The sequence below is a fragment of the Acomys russatus genome, chromosome X (genome assembly GCF_903995435.1).
Source record: "Acomys russatus chromosome X, mAcoRus1.1, whole genome shotgun sequence".
Taxonomy (NCBI): Eukaryota; Metazoa; Chordata; class Mammalia; order Rodentia; family Muridae; genus Acomys; species Acomys russatus.
In genome coordinates, this window is record NC_067169.1 from 120,285,569 (window position 1) to 120,306,732 (window position 21,164).

Sequence of the window (21,164 nt, forward strand, 5' to 3'; positions counted from 1 at the left end):
TTGTTAAAGCGAGCCATATAATATAACGACTTTAAATGGACTACAGAGCAAACCTCAAAGAAAAGAATAGACTATCAGTAAGTGAGCTGGAGGAGAAGATACAATGATCTCCCATCTGAGCAGTTGGATCAGAGGGAGTGCAACTCTCTTGACTGCAGCATTGGTGTTCAAAGGAAATGTTTGTCATGGGGTATGGAAGAAAAATGAGGCTGTGGTGGGGTTCAGGCATAATGGAATGAATGAGTGAGGGAAAAGAGAATCACTAAAGCATACTTGGCCTGAAAATGTTGATGTCTAATACCTTATATGCTATCATAAAATAAAAATGAACACCTGTGTCCCTCCCTTTGACTACCAAGATAGTGAAATAATTGACCTCATGAAGTTGGAATTGTCCAGGAGTCTCATGCTGGAAGAAGAAAAACCCTGAGTACTAGGTGCAGACAGAAGGGAAAGTTGTCTCCCAGGATATTACACACAGTTCTAATAACTTGTCAGGCAACCTTGTAGGACAGACTGGAGCCAAACAATGATAGGTCAATGATGTCCACATCTTGACCGGAACTGCTTAGTTATGCATACGTCTCCCCTTCTATTTAAATCTAAAGTTCATGTTAAGGCTGTAGAGATTGACCTAGAAGGGTAGAGGTCACTGGACCTCTTTGTTTCACTTTACAATGTGGCCACATGGAATAAACCTTCTCTCTCTGCTTTTCACTGTCTCTCATCTTTTTAATTGGCCTGTTGAAGATGGGTGGCTGAGCATAGCTTTTTAGTGCTGCAGAGCCCACGCTTTGATCCTAACAACTGTGAGTACAGAAGGAGCAGCCAGAAAAATATTTGGCAAATAAGACCTGCATTTTCTTTAAATGTTTTATGGCAGCTAAACAACAACAGATCCAAGAATCCCCCCAAACCCCAAGAAAACAATTTTTGAAAGCTGGATCATAACATACTGTAATCAAACTGATCAAAAAGCATTGATAAAGACAAATGTTGAAAGCAAAAAGGAAAAGCAATATATTTTAAAATGATGAACAAAAACTGAATCAGACTTCTTGCCAGAAATCATGAAAGCTAGAAGACAACAGATTGCCATCTTAAACCTACTGAAAGAAAAATAAAATAGTCATCCTAGAAGTCTAAAGTCAATGAAAATATTTATCCAAATTGAAATTGAAATAAAGATTTCAGGAAAAAAATCAGAGAGAAGTATAGCCAAGAAAAACTGTGCCAAATTATTATGTGGACATGTAACATATAAAGATAGTTAAATTGTTATGATAGTATACTTAGATGAAAATTGTTGATTTAAATGAACAACAATATAATATAGCATAATATGTCCCTATGTCTTCAGTATGCAAGAATAAAATGAATGACAACTATAACACAAAACACAAGAAAGGGATAATGGGAGCTTAGTTTTGCAAATTTTTATAATATATGCCAAGTAGTATAATATTCCTTGATGGTACACTGTGCTGAGCTAAAAGTTTTATTGTGAAGAATAGAATAAACAATAGAAATGAAACAGAGCTAGCTGATAAATCATATACTGAAGAGGATAGAGAATTATGAAAGTAATTAACCAAAAAAAAAAAAAAAAAAAAAAAAAAACCAGGAGAAAATATGAAACAAGGCCAGATGGGACAAAGAGAAATTGGGTACGAAAGTTTCAGACTAAAAACAAAAACCAAACCAAACCAAAACAAAACAAATCAATAATGTACTTAAATATAAAAATCTGAACTCTGTCATTAAAATATTCTCAGTTTGGATAAAAACGCAAGACTAAAAACATTTTAGGTGTAAATATGCATACAACTTAAAAGGTAAAAACTATAGGAAAAGACATGGCAGGCAAATGCTAATAAAAAGAAAGCTAGAGTGTTAAGCAACATTAGGCAAGATAGACATCAGTGCTGGGGATGTAACCAGGGCTAAAGAGGAATTATTTACAATTATAAACAGGTCAATTTATCAAAATGTTTTTATAATTAATAGCAAGCTTTAATTTGAAGCAAAAGCTGATGAAACCAGCAGAGGAATAGTCAAACTGACAATTATAGTTGGGGATTCTAGTAACTTTTTTAAAATTCATCACTGGACAGGCAGGAAACAAGTCAGTAAGAATATAGAAAATTTGAATTTGATTATCAACCAAATTGGTCTTCTTGACTTTCACATGACACTCTACCCACAAAAGAACAGAATATACGTCATTACCAAAGAACATTCATGACAAAGACAATATTCTGGGCCATAAAATAACATAAAAATAACCTAAAATAAAATAAGAGAACTGAAATAATTAAAATGATATTTCCTGATCTCCAAGCAACTGAACAAAAGATCAACTCTCTGAAATATGTTGTGACAGCTTTTATAAAGTGAATAAATAAATAAATTTTAAAAATAAAAATTCCAATTCATGTGTCATAATATTTATCTATGTAGAGTCATGGATCTGTGTAACTAATGGATGGACAATTTTATTTTATTTTTAAGATCTATTTCCACTTTTAGGTCTATTTTATTTATATGTGTGAGTGTTTTGCCTACACGTCTGTGCACTGTATGTGTGCCTGGTTTCCTTGGAGTTCAAAAAGGGATATTGGAGCCCCTGGGACTGGAATTACAGATGGGTGTGAGCAACAAGTGCTTTTAACTGAAACAACTACCATTGTTATGCAGCAAACTTATGTACACCTGTAAGAAATATCCTGAGCTTTTGGGTGTTTCACTGATTAGCTTTATTTGTAATTCTTCTATTCACAGGTTAAAATCACATGGCTTTATCATTATAGCTTGTAATAAATATTGTTATATTACAGAATGAGCCACTGTTAATTTTTTTCTTTTCCTTCACAAGTTGCCAATATATGGCTAATCCTAAATATCTAGATATTTGTCTAAGTAATTTTGAGCTCATTCTAATGTCACTGCAGACTTCTAGATGGAATTTCTTTTTTTTTTAATTTTATTTTTTTTAATTTTTTTATTATTAATTTATTCTTGTTACATCTGAATGGTTATCCCATCCTTTGTGTCCTCCCATTCTTCCCTCCCTCCCCTTTTCCCCTTATTCCCCTCCCCTATGACTGTTCCTGAGGGGGATTACCTCCCCCTGTATATGCTCATAGGGTATCAAGTCTCTTCTCGGTAATCTGCTGTCCTTCCTCTGAGTGCCACCAGGTCTCCCTCTCCAGGGGACATGGTCAAATGTGAGGCACCAGAGTATATATGAAAGTCATGTCACACTCTCCACTCAAGTGTGGAGACTGTTCTGACCATTGGCTAGATCTGGATAGGGGTTTAAAGTTTACAGCCTGTATTGTCCTTGGCTGGTGCCTTAGTTTGAGCAGAACCGCTGGGCTCAAATCTGCCTAGCATAATGTTCTACTTGTAGGTTTCTAGGACCATCTGGATCCCTTTACTTTGCCATTCTCCCATGCTTCTCTCATCTAGAGTCCCAATAGGATGTCCTTCCCTCTGTCCCAGTTTCCTGGTAAGTGAAGGCTTTCGTGGGACATGCCCCTTGGGCTAGTATGCAGATATAAGTGAGTATATACCATTTGAGTCTTTCTGCTTCTGGGTTAACTCACTCATTATGATCATTTCTAGCTCAATCCATTTATCCACAAATTTTGGAAATTCCTTGTTTTTAATAGCTGAATAGTATTCCATACTGTAAATGTACCACAGTTTCTTTATCCATTCTTCTACTGAGGGACACTTAGGCTGTTTCCATGTTCTGGCTATTATGAATAAGGCTGCTATGAACATGGTGGAGCAAATTTTCTTGTTGTGTGCTGGAGCATCTTCTGGGTATATTCCAAGTAGAGGAATAGCTGGGTCTTGAGGAAGCCCTATTCCCATTTTTCTGAGATAGCACCAGATAGATTTCCAAAGTGGCTGTACTAGTTTGCATTTCCACCAGCAATGAAGGAGTATTCCTCTCTCCCCACATCTTCGCCCTCATGTGGTGTCACTTGAGTTTTTGATCTTAGCCATTCTGATGGGTGTAACATGGAATCTCAGAGTTGTTTTGATTTGCATTTCCCTGACGACTAAGGAGGTTGAGCATTTCTTTAAGTGTTTCTCAGCCATTTGATATTCATCTGTTGAGAATTCTGTTTAGTTCCAAGCCCCATTTCTCAATTGGGTTATATGGTTTGGTGGTGTTTAGCTTCTTGAGTTCTTTATATACTTTGGATATTAGACCTTTGTCAGATGTAGGGTTGGTGAAGATCTTTTCCCAGTCTGTAGGCTGTCGCTTTGTTCTCTTGACAGTGTCTCCTGCCTTACAGAAGCTTCTCAGCCTCATGAGGTCCCATTTATTAATTGTTGACATTAAGGCCTGGGCTGTTGGTGTTCTGTTCAGGAAGTTGTCTCTTGTGCCAATATGTTCCAGGCTCTTTCCTACTTTTTCTTCTAAGTGGCTTAGTGTCTCTGGTTTTATGTTGAGGTCTTTAATCCACTTGGATTTGAGTTTTGTGCAAGGTGACAAATATGGGTCCAGTTGCATTTTTTTACACATAGACCTCCAGTTAGACCAGCACCATTTGTTGAAGATGCTATGCTTTTTCCATTGAATGGATTTGGCTACTTTGTCGAAAATCAAGTGATCACATGTGTTTGGATTCATATCTGGGTCTTCGATTCGATTCCACTGATCAACCAGCCTGTTGCTCTGCCAGTACCAAGCTGTTTTAACTACTATTGCTTTATAGTACAGTTTGAGATCAGGTATGGAGATTCCTCCGGAGCACCTTTTATGGTACAAGATTGTTTTAGCTATTCTGGTTTTTTTGTTTTTCCATATGAAGTTGAGAATTGAACTTTCAATGTCTTTAAAAAATTCTGTAGGTATTTTGATAGGGATTGCATTGAACCTGTAGATTGCTTTTGGTAGGATGGCCATTTTTACTATGTTAATTCTCCCGATCCATGAGCAAGGAAGATCATGCCATCTTCTCAGGTCATCTTCAATCTCTTTCTTCAGAGTTTTGAAATTTTTTTCAAACAAGTCCTTCACTTGCTTAGTTAGAGTGACTCCTAGATATTTTATATTGCTTGTGGCTAATGTGAAGAGTGTGGCTTTCCTAATTTCTTCCTCTGCAAGCTTGTCATTTGTGTAGAGGAAGGCTACAGACTTTTTTGAGTTAATTTTGTATCCAGCTAATTTGCTGAAGGTGTTTATCAGTTGTAGGAGTTCCCTAGTGGAATTTTGAGGGTCACTTATGTACACTATCATATCATCTACAAATAGGGATAATTTGACTTCCTCCTTTCCCATTTGGATACCCTTGATCTCCTTTTGTTATCTTATTGCTCTGGCTAGAACTTCGAGTACTATATTGAAGAGATATGGAGAGAGTGGGCAGCCTTGCCTTGTTCCTGATTTTAGAGGAATTTCCTTGAGTATCTCACCATTTACTTTGATTTTGGCTATTGGCTTGCTGTATATAGCCTTTATTATGTTGAGGAAAGTGCCTTGTATCCCTGATCTCTCTAAAACTTTAAACATGAATGGGTGTTGGATTTTATCAAATGCTTTCTCTGCATCTAAAGAGATGATCATGTGGTTTTTTATTTTCAGTTTGTTTATATGGTGGATTACATTGTTGGATTTCTGTATATTAAACGATCCTTGCATGCCTGGAATGAAGCCTACTTGGTCATGATGAATGATATCTTTGATGTGTTCTTGTATTGGTTTCGCAAGTATTTTATTTAGTATTTTTGCATCGATGTTCATAAGAGAAATTGGTCTGAAATTCTATTTCTATGTTGAGTCTTTGTGAGGTTTAGGTATCAATGTGACTATGGCCTCATAGTAACAAGAATAAATTAATAAAAAAAAAAAAAAATACACCAGAGAAGAGGAAAAACAAGAATAAAGTTAGAAACATGTCTGCACAAAAATAAGGCCCAAGTAGATCAAAGACTTCAATAGGCCTCTGGACAGCTAAGGGGTATGAGTGGAAGATGGCTTATAAATTGTCTATGCTCCAATAAATACTCCCCTCACTGATATTCATTTAAATAAACTTGATTAAACTCATTGGGTTAAAAAAAGAAAGAAAGAAAAAGACATCAGAGCAGAAGGAAGATTGTTGGAAAGAACGTTGTGTTTTTGGTTTGGTTTGGTTTGGTTTTGGTTTTTTGAGACAAGGTTTCTCTGTGTAGCCTTGGCTGTCCTGGACTTACTTTGTAGACCAGGCTGGCCTCAAACTCATAGCTATCTGCCTGCCTCTGCCTCTGAAGAATGTTTTTATTGGAGGAGGGGGCATTGGAAGTGTGAACGGTATTTAAATGCTCAAAACTTGGTATATACATGTATGAAGGAAAATAAAAAAAAAAAAAAAAAAAAAAAAATAAATTTGGTAATATTCCATCCATTTCTGTCTTTTGGAGTAGCTTGAAGAGTATTGGTATTAGCTCACCCTTGAAGGTCTGGTAGAATTCTGCACTGAAACCATCTGGCCCTGGGCTTTTTTTGGCTGGCAGACTATCAATGATTGCTTCTATTTCTGTAGGTGAAATGGGACTATTTAGCTTGTTTATCTGTTCTTTACTCAACTTTGGCAAATGAAATTGATCGAGAAAATCGTCCATTTCCCTTAGATTTTCAAATTTTGTGGCATATATGCCTTCAAAGTAGGATCTTATGATTCTTTGTATTTCTCCAGTGTCTGTTGTTATGTCTCCCTTTTCATTTCTGATTTTGTTGATTTCAATACTGTCTCTCTGCCTTTTAGTTAGTTTGGCTAATGGTCTGTCTATCTTGTTGATTTTCTCAAAGAACCAGCTCTTGGTTTTGTTGATTCTTTGGACTGTTTCCTTAGTTTCTAATTTGTTAATTTCACCCCTGAGTTTGATTATTTCCAGGCATCTACTCCTCTTGGGTGTTTTTGCTTCTTTTTTTTCCCTAGGCTTCCAGTTGTGTCGTTAAGATGCTTATGTGCCATGTTTCCAATTTCTTTTTAAAGGCACTTAGTGCTATGAATTTTCCTCTTAGCATTGCTTTCAGTGTATCCCACAAATTTGGGTACATTGTTCCTTCATTTTCATTGAATTTCAGAAACTCCTTGATTTCTTTCTTTATTTCTTCCCTGACCCAGGTGTCATTTAGCAGAGAGTTGTTTAGTTTCCACGTACGTGTAGGCTTTTGTTATTTCTGTTGTTGTTGAATTGCAGCCTAAGAGCATGGTGATCTGATAGGATACAAGGTATTATTTCAATCCTCTTGTATCTATTGAGGCTTGCTTTGTGACCTACGATGTGATCAATTTTGGAGAAGGTTCCATGGGGTGCAGAGAAGAAGGTGTATTCTTTCTTGTTTGGGTGAAAGGTTCTATAGATATCTGTTAGATCCATTTGACCCATGGCATTGGTTAATGATGTTATTTCTCGGTTTAGTTTCTGTTTCAATGACTTATCCTTCAGTGAGAGTGGGGTGTTGAAGTCCCCCACTATTATTGTGTGGGGATCGATGTGTGGTTTAAGCTTTTTTAGCAGATCTTTTACAAATGTAGGTGCCCTTGTATTGGGAGCATAGATGTTCAGAATTGTGATTTCATCTCGGATGACTTTACTTTTGATGAGTATGAAGTGTCCTTCCTCATCCCTTTTGATTAATTTTGGTTGAAAGTCTATTTTGTTCGATACTAAAATGGCTATGCCTCCTTGCTGACCAATTTGCTTGGAATATTTTTTCCAACCTTTTACCCTGAGGTAATGCCTATCATTATGGCGAGATGTGTGTTCTTGAATGCAGAAGAATGTTGGATCTTGTTTATGCTCCCATTCAGTTATTCTGTGTCTTTTTATTGGAGAACTGAGACCATTGATGTTGAGAGATATTAATGAGCAGTGACTGTTCAGAGTCTTAATTTTGATGTTGTTCCCAGTCGAGCATTTGTGTAGTTGTGTTTTTGCCATGGGATAGTTATCTATTTCCTGAGTAGTTTTGGTTGTAGCTTGACCCTTTGGCATGGAGTTTTCGTTCTAGTACCTTCTGTAAAGCTGGATTTGTGGATAGGTACTGTTTGAATTTGTTTTTGTCATGGAATATTTTGTTTTCTCCATCAATGGTTATTGATAGTTTTGCTGGGTAAAGTAGTCTGGCCTGGCATCTGTGGTCTCTTAGGGTTTGCAGGATCTCTGTCCAGGCCCTTCTGGCTTTTATGGTCTCTGCTGAGAAGTTGGGTGTAATTTTGATAGGTTTGCCATTAAATGTTATTTGGCCCTTTTCCCTTGCAGTTTTTAATATTTTTCTTTGTTCTGTACGTTTTGTGTTTTGATTATTATGTGACGGGCAGTTTTTCTTTTCTGGTCAATTCTATTTGGTGTTCTGTAGGCCTCTTGTATGTTTATAGGCATCTCTTTCTTTAGATTGGGGAAATTTTCTTCTATGATTTTATTGAGGAATAGTTCTGGGCCTTGGAGACTGATATCTTCTCTTTCTTCAATGCCCTATTATCCTCAGATTTCTCTTCTTTTCATGGTGTCCTAATTTCTCTGGATGTTTTGTGTCAGAGTTTTTTAGAGATTCTCATTTCCTTAATGGTTGCTTCAAGATCTGTGATTGTATCTTCTAGACCTGAGATTCGTTCTTCCATCTCTTGGATTCTGTTAGAAAAGCTCACCTCTGTGTTGCTCGCCTTCTTCTCTGAGGTCTCACGTTCTCGTTTTTCTTCTGTCTGTGTGTTTATCATTGAATCCATTTTCGTCTTCAGATCTTGAACTGATTTTTTGATTTCTTTCATCTGGTTGTTTGCATTTTCCTGAAATTTTTCCAGTTCCACTCTATGTGATTCTTTAATGTCTCTCACCTGTTTGGCTGGGTCCTCCTGCATTTGATTACGAATTTTATTTGTTTCCTCCATTAATATCCTCATTACTAAGGATTTGAGGTAATTTTCTTGTATTTCCATTGTATTTGAGTTCTCTGGTTTGTTTTCTTTGGGATAGCTGGAAACTGGAGACGCCATGTTGTTTTAGGGGTTTTTGCGTATGCTTTTACGCTGTCCTTTAGACATCTTGGTGTCTTTGTTTTTGTTGGGTATCTTCCAGAGTTGGATGGAGGGAGTCTGATGATAGATTCCCTTGTTTTCTCATGATTTCTATAGGCTGGAAGCACTGCTTTGGATGGCAGGAGATTAGCCCTGTCGTTTTGGTCTCTGATAGCCAGTGATCCTCAGTTCCCCTGTGCTGTGGGTCCTGCAGTCGTTCTGGGTCTCTGAATGAGCGTTGGGTCAGGCCAAGGTATCCGCAGCCTTCTGGCTTCCCTGCCAAGTCCTGCCAGGGACACTGGGCCTGAACCACGTGCCGAGCTCAGCTAGATTCTCAGGGCCTGAACTGTCTGCCGAGCTCAGCTAGGGATTCTGGGCACAAAATGCACACAGGGTCCAGCCAGAATTTTGGGGGGCTGGGACTGCACACCAAGCTCAGCTAGGGGCTTTTGGCCCAAATTGTGTGCTGTGTTCAGTTATTGACTCAGGGCCTGAACTGTCTGCCAAGCTCAGCCCAGGAATTCTGGATTCAAACTGCACACTGTGTCCAACCAGAGTCTTAGAGCCAGGACTGTGCCAAAAGCTCTGCTAGAGTCTCTGGACCCAATCTGTCTGCCAAGCACAGTTAGGGACTCAGGCCCCAAACTGCACGCCGAGCTCCACCCGAGTCTCCAGGGCAGAATTGTGCCCTGAGCTCAGCCAGGGACTCTGGACTCACACTGCACACTGAATTCAGCCCGGGACTCCGGGCCTATACTGCGTGGATAGTCCAGCCAGAGTCTTGGAGCCGCCAAGCCTATGCGCACAGCTCAACTAGAGTCTCTGGGCCCAAACTGCCAGGCAAGTCGAGCTAGGGCCTCTGGACTGAATCTACGTGCTGACCTCAGCCTGTGTTAGCGCCCCAGAACTGCTCGCTGAGCTGTGCTAGTGTCTTGGGCAGAACTGCTCGTTTATGTGAGCTAGTGCCTCTGGTTGAGCTGAGTGCTCTGCCCAGCCTGTGTCACAGCTGGAGAACTGCGGCTGTGCTGAGCTGAGCTGGTACCTATGGTGGAACTGAGCTCTCCGACCAGCCTGTGTCACAGCAGGGGAGCTGTGGCTGAGCTGAGCCAGTACCTAGGGCAGAACCACTTGCTGCGCTGAGACAGCGTCTCCACGGCACTACGCACTGAGCTGAACCCGGGACTCTGGGGCTGAACTGTCCGCCGAGTCCAGTTTGGGTCACAAGGCACCACGCGACCCAAATCCCATCCAGAGTTCCCTCTCCCGCAGCAACTCCCACCAGCCACAACACTAATCGCCTCCACCGGAAGGCTCAGAGCAGCAAACCTCAGCCACCACCACTGCTGACGCTGATGCCACTGGTGCCGCCACTGTTGCTGCTGCCTCTGCCGCCGCTGTTCCGATCCGAGAAAATCCACGCTCCTCCCGTGTGCAGGGGCACGCAGGTCCTCCACACCCTGGTCCCTCCGAACCGTGGAGCACTCCCGCTGCCGTGGTGTGGGGACCTTGGTGTTCCTGGCTCAGAAATCTATGCAATTCCCTGAATTGTTCACTGGAGCCTCCAAACACGGTCCACGCTGCTCACTGCCATCTTGGATCCTCCGCACGTGTTTCTTAAATTCATGGACCAGTTCTTGTTCAAAGAGAGCTGCGGCGTTAGTTTTTAACATAGAAGCCAGACCTGGAGGCTTGAAGGGCTCTGGGTCACTGTTTCTCCATCTTGACTAGATGGGATTTCATGGTGTACTAGTTGACTTATCTTTGTAATTGAACAGAACGTTCCTAGCTCCATGCTTCAGTCTTCCATATGCGAATACCTAGGCTGATTGTCTTTCCTGTTTTTAACTAATACAGTTTATATCTTAGTTTTAAAGAGTAATTGAGCAGAAGGAACAGAGAGCTTGTATATATCCTTTCACTTTCCCCCTAATATCAATATCTTCCATTAGTGTGATATAGCCATTAAAATTGATGAATCAATTAACACATTATCAATAATTTGAGCAAATGGCTGACATTGACATTTATCCTTTGTGTTAGGGGTTTTGAAAACTACATCGTGTTATATAGCCACTATCACAGAATTATACAGAATAGTTGTACTGTCCTAAGGACTCCTTGTATTTTACTGCTCCACCACTTTTCTCCCTTCAAACTCCTGGCAACCATGGATCTTTTTTCTTCTGTCTCCATTATTTGATCTTTGAGAATATCATGTAAATGGAATGAGTGCTTACTGGATAACCTCAGCCCTACAGCTGAACAGAACTTTCAAGTTCATTACCTACTATATTCATTTCTCCACTATATTAACTACTTAATTAACTTGTATATATACTGTTTATAATTTTATTTGGGCTTTGTTACACAGGTTCATTATGTTGTTTAGACTGGCTTTGAACCCTATATCCATCTACCTCAAGCTCTCAAGTGCTAGGATTACAGACATGCCCCACCAAGCTGAACTTAACTCTCTCTCTCTCTCTCTCTCTCTCTCTCTCTCTCTCTCTCTCTCTCTCTCTCTCTCTCTCTCCCCCTCCCCCCTCTGTGTGTGTATGTGTGTATGTACACATATGTATATATATGCATGTATACGTGCATTTTCAAAATGTTTCCTTCAATTCTAATTTTTATAGTTTTCTTTTAACTAGCATGAAAGTAATGACCCTGCTCACAGTATTCTAAAAGAAAAATTAGAAGACCAAAAATTGGCAATGGAAACTTAGTTTGTTATAATTTGGCCAAACCAGGGAGAGGCAAAACAAAAGAAACAAACAAACAAACAAACAAACAAACAAAAAAAACCAAAACCTTTATTTCTATTCACTTTTACTATGATGGTTTCACAACTCATATAAAAGGTGAAACATAAGACCAGAAATTATGTAGATTTAACTGTGAAACAGACTGGGGGTCTTTTCCTGAGAAAGGGTGATTCTCTTAGGCTTAATATCCAGAGCTGGCTCTGTTTTTAGCATTGGCTGGGCATAATGTTGCATACATTTAATCCAAGAATGTAGAAAGCAGACATAGGCAGATCTCTGTGATTTCCAGGCCAGTCAAGGCCACATAGTGAGAAGACACTGTCTCAAAAACAAACAAACAAACAAACAAACAAACAAACAAACAAAAACCCCATCATCCATCTAATGAAATCACATTCTTAGCCAATGTATAAACAGATGGAAAGAGGTACAATTCATCCCATAACAGTCAGTAGTGATGGCTTAGGTAAGGTACCATCATCAGAAGGTCTACACAGATACTGACTACTGGGGTAAGAACAGGGAAACCCATGACCTCTTGACAATACCACACACTGACATTTAAGACTGCAAATATTTACTTATAAGCAATTGAGCAAACTGACTACTAGAAATAAGCATAGATTAATCTAAGACTACAGTCTTATGATTCCATATGGTTTTTTGTTGGCTCAACCATGAAGGTTAAGAAACCTATGTCTTTTGCTTCCTGTGATTTGACTCAATTACCACTTGAAATAACTTTTCATGATTCTTTTACCAGTTCCCCCTTACCCTGCCCAACCTGAAGAAACACATGCTTAGGACACAGAAAAGTCCGAATTCAGCCTATGGGGCAATTTGCCAGCATTTTTATTACAGATGGGAAAATCACACTCTCTCAGAAGTCTTGGTTCTCTCTTTAAAATGAGGTGAGAGCTTCTTTGAAATATTATCAAGGGAATACAATGAGGTTTAGGGGAAGAGCCTATAGGTCAAGCTAGTGTGGCTTGATCTCTATATCATGGCCAAAGCCCAAAATGGAAGCCAACCTGGGACATTACCCAGATCACCTGTGTTGACTGAGTGCAACATAAATGCCTAAGGGGGACAGCATCCAGTTGTGTCTGTGTATCTTGAAAGAGGATCCTGCATGTTCCTTTTAACATGCCACTGAAGGAGGAAAAGAGTCCTAACTTATGGATGATACAGAAGAAAAAGGTGCAGTGAAAAAGTTGAGTAGAGGCCCAGGAAATAGCAAGCATTTGCTTATCATGTACCAATATACTGTACCGGACAGGGTCAGGCAACTGAGTTGAGTGTTAGATCAGGACTGAGGAGTATAGGGGCAAGGGGTGAACCTGGGATCCTGATGCCCAGAATGATGTATGCGGAAAATTCAGCCAAAAAGAATTAAAATGAAAAGAAGGTTGTGTTGGGCCTGGGGGTGTGTGAAATGAACAGCTATCAATACTTAAAAGAACACATCTGAGAAGGAAGAAATAGTCTAGTGGGCCAAGTCCTGCTAGTAGGCAGTCCTTCTTGTCCACCTACTTTACAAAACTAGATTTGAGAACTGTCGATAGCTACTGTTGCAGCCATTGTCTTCTGTTTTGTCTGTATCTTCCTCCTAATCCTGAGAAGCAACTCCCCTCAAAATTAGTGACAAGGAAAGTGCTCTTGCCCCGACCTTGTCTTCATTTTGTACAAATTCCTTTGCTTTCTAGACTATCACTCTTTCAGCTTAACACTGATAGTTGGCCTATCTCTCCCCTGAGCTCCCTTCCTGCTTAAACTCTCCTTCCAGTCATTCACATAATTAACTTGAGTTTCCTAATCCAGCAGCTGAAAGGCCTTCTGCATAAGGTGTGTGTTCTCCAGGCAGCCTGAAGGAGAACTTCAGATGTTCCCTGTCTGTGCTTACCCTATCCTAGCTACTGATTTCCAACCATCTTGAACATGCAGATCATATATTATTTGTTGCTTTGAAGCACAGGAGATGGGAAAGACATCAGGGTTTATATAGCCACGAGGCACAAATCGACTTCTTTGCACATATTTTCCACCTCTTGGCCCATATACCTTTGAGCGACCTGAAATACAACAAACATGGTATGTGTCCCAGCTCTGTATTTTGGACTAAGTGTGCCTTAAAAATATGTATCACACTGAGATCCTCCACGCACAGCACACAAAAATAGCTCAATCCTGAACAACCCCAATTCCTTTCCACAGATACTTGGCCCATAGAAAGGAAATATTTCCACAATTAACTCTTTCTCTCCTATTCTTTTGTATACATGTTACGTCCTAGTTTAGGAAGGAAAAACTATTTACCACATTCTTGCATGGCCATTCTACACCAGACTGAGTGGGTGACAGGCAGAGAGGCTGAAAAGGAAATGCCTGTAATATTTAGTTAATGTGGTCATCATATTTGACTTGGCTATACTCCCTGAAATGCAAATATAAATGTCCCACTTTATTTGCAATTCAGTCCTTTTATCCACAGGGAGTGCTGAGTGAGTCTGCCCAAGTCTTAGCGCTGCTGAAGCAGAGGGACATATCAGCTGGGGCTGTGCTGGGCCCCAAGGAACAGCAGTGTGGTATCTAGGAAGCTGCTGAGGGGGAAAGGCCATATGCCAGTACATTAACCTCAACTGAGAGCTTGGAAAATTATTGCAGTTCAGTCTTGCAAAAACCCATTTCATTAGTTCCTGTCGCAGAGAAGGCCATGGACTTTGGTAAGCGCAAAGGTGCTAAAGTAGAATCATTCAAGTCAGATTTGAATGGCACCACTCGACCTTGAGGACATCTCTAAGATCCTTGGGGTCTGCCTTCTCTCCTTACTAAAGGAAGATTAAAAGCCCTGCTCTGTAGACCCCATGCTGCTATTGTTTCATTGACAGCTTGAAGAGTACAATGTTTTGATCATCACTATCATTAAGCGAGGAAGCCAGAAAATTACCATAAAATCAGGCAACAGATTTGAGTAGAGGTGGCTTAAACCGCTATTTAGAACATGTGCGTGTGTGCTTAATGTCAGGCTGGTGATATGGCTCAGTGGATAAACGTTCTTGTTGTGCAACTTTGGCGACTTGGGTTCAATCTCTGAAACCCATGGTGAAACAAGAAAATTGACTTCTGAAAGAAAGTTCAGCTCCTCTCCGACTTCCACATGTGCACTGTGTCATGCATGTACTTACACACACACACACACACACACATACACACACACACTAACAACAACAACACTACCACCAACACTACCAACGCCAAAATCATGTGCCCTGGAGGGGGAGACCTGGTGACAGGTACCGAGAAGAGACTTGATATCCTGTGAGCATATAAAGGGGGAGGAAGTCCCCCTCAGTCACAGACCTAGGGGAGGGGAATAAGGGGAAAATGGGAGGGAGGGAAGAATGGGAGGATACAAGGAATGGGATAACCATTGAGATGTAACAAGAATAAATTAAAAATAAATAAATAAATAAATAGAACAAAAAAATTTAAAAAGAAGTTCTCAGCATATGGGCCACAGACCTAAGTAAGGCCAGAGAGTAGTTTAACTCACTTGAACCCTCAGAGGCTTGTTGTCCTTTCTGGCTCCTACTATATTCCCATCTGCATCTTGTAGGCATGGTCTCTAGCTTCTTCTCCTTTATGCAGCCTGCTCTATGGTTGGCATCCATCACCCTCTCCAGAGGTTGTGGACTCACTGAGCCAGGAGGACTGAGGAAAGTATAATGGAAAGTATGCTGATAAAGCTACAGTAGGAATCTCAGAGGATCTTGGAGAAGAGAATGAAAAAAATATACAGTAGGGGAGAACAGCATAAAGCTTTTATTTAAATAAACTTAGTGTTTTGTCTTCTGCATGTTTGGTGGGCCTGCTTCCAGTCTGTTTGTAGGAACCCAAGAGAACTCTGATAGAAGCTGGGCTGTGTCCTTAGCAGGATAGTCTAGTAAAGAGGAACAGGCAAATTGTCTAAAGTGACAAGAACAGGACTATGGTTGGAACTTTGTAGTGGAGCATTTTTCTAACCTATAGAACACCCTGAGTTCAATACAACACAGCAAAATAGTAAAAACTAAGAAATACTTTCAAAGCATAACGGCACATGACTATAATCCCAGCATTGAGGCTGCTGAGGCAAGAGATTTGTGAATTCAAGACCAGAGACCAGCCTGGGTTATAAAACAAGACCTTGGAGAGAGAGAGGGAGAGAGAGAGAGAGAGAGAAAGAGAGAGAGAGAGAGAGAGAGAGAGAGAGAGAGAGAGAGAGAGAGAGAGAGAGAGAGAGAGAGCACAAGCGCTTTTGTGGGCAGTGGTGTCTGAAGTGTAGACTTAGCTTGTGGGCCAAGTATAACCAAAGAGCATGGGGATATTGGGTACTTAGTGCTTGACTGTCAGATGTTAACTATTGAAACTGAAAACTTATCAGCATCTAGGTAGAAGAACGGATATATCTGTCACCTGTGATGGAGGCTAGGAGGACGTGGAGATGGGACCAGGTTGAAACATACTCATGTTTATGTTTGGGGCTGAAGTTCATCAAAGAGCCAGAGTACTTTGGAGAAAAACCAAGGCAGAATATATCTCCATGGTCTCAGCCAACATGCCTGACGCAGAGAAAAACTGGGACTCTGTAGGTACACAGTGTGCGGCTCCCTTGGCCTCACCAGCTGTTGACTCAAGGCAGCATGGCAGAGTCTGCAGCTTGCTCTGAGAGGGTAAGACTATGTGGAGAGACCGGGGTTTGACAGAGAGCAGAGGTATCTTCAGGGCTGACAAGCTTCTCTTGGCACCTTGTCTGTCTTCACTTGTACACCATATTAAAAATCACTTGGCTACTTTCTCCTTACACATCTGAACAACATTGTTTATTATTTGTTTTGTCTTGTTTTATTTTGTAACAAGGTCTTGAGTAGTCCAAGATGGCCTCCAAACCTTGAATTTCCGATTCTCCAGGTTCCACCACCCTAGTACTAGGATTAATGGTGTGAACCAATGGGTGGTGTGTGTGTGTGTGTGTGTGTGTGTGTAAAATCACCCAAAGCTAGGACTCCTTTTTGATGGTTGCGTCCTTACAGGTCTTCCCTGGTCTCTAAGGGGTTCCAGCCAAACAGACTGACAACCAGAAAGTGACATAGACAACATGTGACAAAGTGCAGGAGATTCCAGTAAGGGGCATCTAGTGAGAAGCTGGTTGCTATTCTTTCAACTTCTTTAACAGGCACTGTTTCCTTTTTCTTCTCTTTGTATTATTAGTATAGAACATGGTTAAGAGAGGGTGAAAATCAAGGATGGTTGGATTTCATTTTCACAGCCAGAATTAAACCTGAAGCTCAAACACTTAAATAGGCAATGCATGATTGTACTAGTATTTTTATTTAAGGTCCAGCTCTAACATGGACCAGAAACTGGTAAGATGGCACAGGGCATTAAAAGGTTGGGGGAAGCAGAAACAGTTAACTTCATCTGGATTTCTCCAAGTTAATAGCAAAGCTTCATGGGAGAAATGAAGCTCCCAGGAAGCTATAGGAACATTTTTGTTTCCCTCTGGATAAGGAGGTTTTTCCCTTTGAAGAACGTTATGCAGATGCCCCACATCCTCCTGCGACAAAAAGAAAATTCTCTTTCAATGATGAGAAGTGAGGGTCTTATTTCACAATGGACTGATAATGGCATACATGGATTGCTGGGGAAAGAGTACTGTAGTCCAGGAAATTTAGTCTGGGTCAGGAAAATAATCCCCTGCAGCTTGGGACCCATGGAGGAATTGCATCAGTAGGGACAGACTAGCACAAAGTAGACACTAGCTGCTTTCTCTTCCCAGAGAGGACAGCTACAGCACAGAAACAAATCACCAAAGAGCATAATGGAAACCACTGGTGGGAATAGTGCAGCTTTCTTTAAATAAAGAAAAAGGAAGAAAGAAAGAAAGATAGAAAGAAGGAAGGAAGGAAGGAAGGAAGGAAGGAAGGAAGGAAGGAAGCTTTGGCAAGCAGTAGGGAAAAATTACATTGTGCCAGAATTCATGGCTTCTCTGGCCTCTTCCCATGCTAAAATGTCCTATTTTCTACCAAGAGTAGGAAATGCACATGTCTCCATGCTTCCTTCCCTCACTGCACTACTTTGCTCCAGTTTCTGAAACCCATGGTAAGGAGCAGCCTATGTCATTGGCAGAATTTTTCTCCTCTCCCCTGCAGCTGTCCAATCTCTAAGCCCCTCTTTTGTTTGTCTTGGAGGACTCTGAGTGCCACCTTACTGCTGGCAACTGTTTTTCATTATAGAGCAATTCAAACATACCCCAACTGGAGGCTACTTTCAGTTGCTAACTCCAAGATTCACAGAGGATCAATATCTACAAAATCTCTCGAAGGCTTACTCCCTGTCCTCTCTTATCTCTGTGTCAGAGGGATAGAAAGAAGAGCACCGAGTTTCACTGGCATTGCTTAGTGCATACTTGAATGGTTGTCGACTATAGAGCAAAGAGCTTAGCTTGGATGGCAAATCAAGTCAATCCCTGTTGTCCCCATGTGGAGGCTGAGAAGATAAAGAAGACAATTAGTTTGGATATGTGAGGTTTACCTCTAAAGTATAGGACCCATCTGTATTCACCAGGAAACAGTGAAAAGCTATTGAGTTGAGTTCAAAATGCATGAGCTTAACTCTTTCCTTTGTCACAGACTAGTATGTGACCATGGTAAATCTAGTCACTCAGTCTGGCCCTTGGCAAAGATACAACACATCTAAGCATAGGCTTGTCAAGGAGGGAGTATGGTAAGGAATTATTTTCAGGGATGTGGTGGTGGGTCCCTTGTCATCAAGTCCTCAATGTGGAGTTTCAGTGGACATGCTAGGCCTCCCTACAGCTTTCTGAAAGATTGTGCCCAGAACACAAAAAGCTACACTTGGTTACGAAAGGTGGTGGATGCCATTAACTGCTTCTTCAAAGCCATTGCCATAGTGGCCTAGGGATACAGCTACAGCAGCTGTGAGAAAGTGGGGAAAGCCTCTCAAAGTGGCTGCTTTCAAAGAAGGCATTTGTTGAATGTTGTAATGTCCTGTTCTGTAAGAAGTCTCAGTGCACTATCTGCTCTTGTGGTAAAGCTTAGTGAGTTGTGTTCTGTGAGCCTCCATTTTCCTGGATTCTGCTCCTGTGAATTAGAGTGGTGAGCTAGCCTGACAGCAGTTGGAGTGTGATGTGAATCTACAAAGCTTTACTCTTCCCTGAGGGATATATTGTTTTCTAGATGAGGAAACTAGGACACAGAGAAATGAAATGGTGCCCCTAATATTACACAGCAGCTAGAAAATTGAAGAGCCTAAGTAAAAATTCAGGAAGCCTGGCTCTAGGGTTCATTCTTTGTTTTATTGGAAGGGAACTGGTTAGCCAAAGTTTCCAGAATGTTCTTGTCTAATAGAATGAGTGAGAGCACAGTTTGTCCACACTGGAATATCTCTCCAAGCCTTTCCAATTGGCTCAGGAAAATAACTGCTGGAGAGAGGGTCATAGAACATATTCTACTCTAGAGCCTACAGAAGGGGCATGCCCCTGCTGACATCTGTGTTTGGGGCTTTTGGCGTACACAATATGTTTTCAACCATCTAATTTGTAGTCATTTTTACATCTGCCTTGGAAACCTTGGGTGGCAGGGGGAACTGATAGACTATAGCTTCTCAGAAGCCATTGAGGGCCAGAGTCAATAGGGACTCATATTAATAACACTAATCCTTTGGAAATGGTGAGCAGAACAGTTGTGGATGAGATGGACTCCTTCCTCTTCACATAGAAACAGCTATCTCGAGCAGCAGGGACATCTGCTTCCTGAGCTGCTGGAGAGGGGCCTCAGTTCCCAGCGGTATCTAGGAAACCCCAAGAGTGGCCAGTCATAATGGCCCTCAGGAGAGCTTATACATTCCAGTTAATTTACCTCTCAACTCGTTTGAGCTATATTTCATCCCTTCTGGCATATTTTGTTTTGTACCTGATAAAATGGAAAGAAAATGGATGGCTAGAGAGTGAGGGGGCGAGAGAAGTATATTTGTTCATTTGCAGAACATTTTCACATTACTGTCACTGACATTTCTCTTGCCTAGAGACATATTTGAAATCAGGGTCTTAGATTAATGCTGTCAAGTCTTCAGGGCTACAGAAAGGTCCTCTACTACATGTACCTCTCTCTCAGGGGCTTCATGGTGCTGACTCAAGGGATTGGGTTGTGAGAGCTGCTGTGTGGTGGGGAATGACTAAAGGAAGACCAAAAGGCCTCAGCTCAGCCTCCGCATCTTATGAGTATTTCCAGGGTTCATCGGGGCCATATCTCTTACCTTAAACCTGACAAATGCACCCAGAGAGATTTATCCCAGAGAGCACATTCTGCCAACTGCCAAACTGGGACAGAAAAGCAGATTTTTTTTTCTTTTCCTTTTGACTCATATTGCTGGACAGGCACGGATCCCTTTCCGAGTCACTGTGGGTTCTAAGCAAGCCTCCTGACTTTGTTTTTCAGCTCCAATTCCTCTGTTCTTTCCCTGGGATCTGCAGCTTAGCACACCACTGCTCTTGGAACACTGTGACCACATTATGCTTGCTTATTGATATCCCTGCCTTGTCCCTTAGGTCAACACCAAAGTCTAATGTATCTCTGCTGTCTTTGCTCTCCTCCCAGGGCTCAGGTAAGTAGATACCATGGAGCAGGAGCTCTGTATGTGTTTGTAAAATGAATGAACAAATGAATGAATGAGCAAATATGGGAACAGTGACGTTTTGTGTTAAAGTACATACTGAGAGTGAATTAAAATGTACTCATTTTCTCTTAAATTGCATTAAGAAGTACATTAGAATTTCAGATTTTAGCAGACAAGAAAATTACAGACAAATTCATATATTCTCATTCCTCAGTGATGGCTAGCCCCCAAAGACTGAAGAGAGAAACAGTAGTCTAATGTTGTCATTCTGTTTTCCTCTTGTTCTCTTCTGCTGCTTGAAGATCTGTGAAATGATTCATGCCTTGAAATACACTTTCTATAATATTCTTACATGAATCCTTAAAATTAATTCCCAACTGTTTCTCTCTTCTTTATTCTTTGCTTATACACTTTTTACTCTATTGGAAATTGGCACTGATCCTCACACATGGTTCCCCGGCTAGTGCCAGGAATGCCAGTGCTTGGCCAGCTCTGCTTAGTGCTGCTTGAAGTAAGGCCAAGTGCTGATCTGAGACCCTGAGTGTAGAAGGTTGGATGTGGGTGGACTCTCCTTATGGCACTGTGAGAAGAGGCAGTGAATATACTACTGTAGAGGCATAGCTCGTGAAAAGGCTTCTTTTAGAGTAGCATAGGAGATGCTTCCTGTCCAGAAGTCCCTCTGGAATAGAGCTAGTGAGAG

The 21,164-nt window shown here is 41.0% G+C and overlaps 1 long non-coding RNA gene across 1 annotated transcript in view; it reads left to right on the forward strand.

Annotated features, from left to right (window-relative positions):
• LOC127185623 (uncharacterized) overlaps window positions 1-21,164 on the forward strand; it is a 113,907-nt gene that overhangs the window by 21,274 nt on the left and 71,469 nt on the right. Inside the window, exon 2 of the long non-coding RNA XR_007830198.1 lies at window positions 20,397-20,452. This is a non-coding gene — a long non-coding RNA (uncharacterized LOC127185623). The remainder of the gene's footprint in view (window positions 1-20,396; window positions 20,453-21,164) is intronic.